Raw genomic sequence first — 408 nt, 5'->3', positions numbered from 1 at the left:
TTTTGGGGGAAAAGATGTGTGTTGTATGCAAGAAAAGATGGTATGGCATGTCCTAATAATTTTTAACCTAGAGTGTGTATATACAAACAACTAAGCACAGGATAAAAAGGGGCAGGGCTTCAACTCAGTAGCTTAGTATTAATGAAAGAGAATTATTGAAAGTCAGTTTCCACTTACTATGGGCTAAAACCACGCACATGGGCAGTTATTGTGAAGCAGTTAATCTGGACTAAGGCCTCACTACCTTGTATGTCTGTACTCCTAAAAGAAGAGAACTGTTTTAGTTCATGGTAATATAAATTCTATTTAAGACTAAAATTGAAATTAAAGTTTATACCATACCTAGTAGTCCATTGCACTACTTTCCTTAAGACTAGCGCTGTTTACTTCCATAATCCAAAATGAGGC

The sequence above is a fragment of the Alligator sinensis genome, unplaced genomic scaffold (genome assembly GCF_000455745.1).
Source record: "Alligator sinensis unplaced genomic scaffold, ASM45574v1 scaffold601_1, whole genome shotgun sequence".
NCBI lineage: Eukaryota > Metazoa > Chordata > Crocodylia > Alligatoridae > Alligator > Alligator sinensis.
This window is presented reverse-complemented; position numbering follows the sequence as displayed.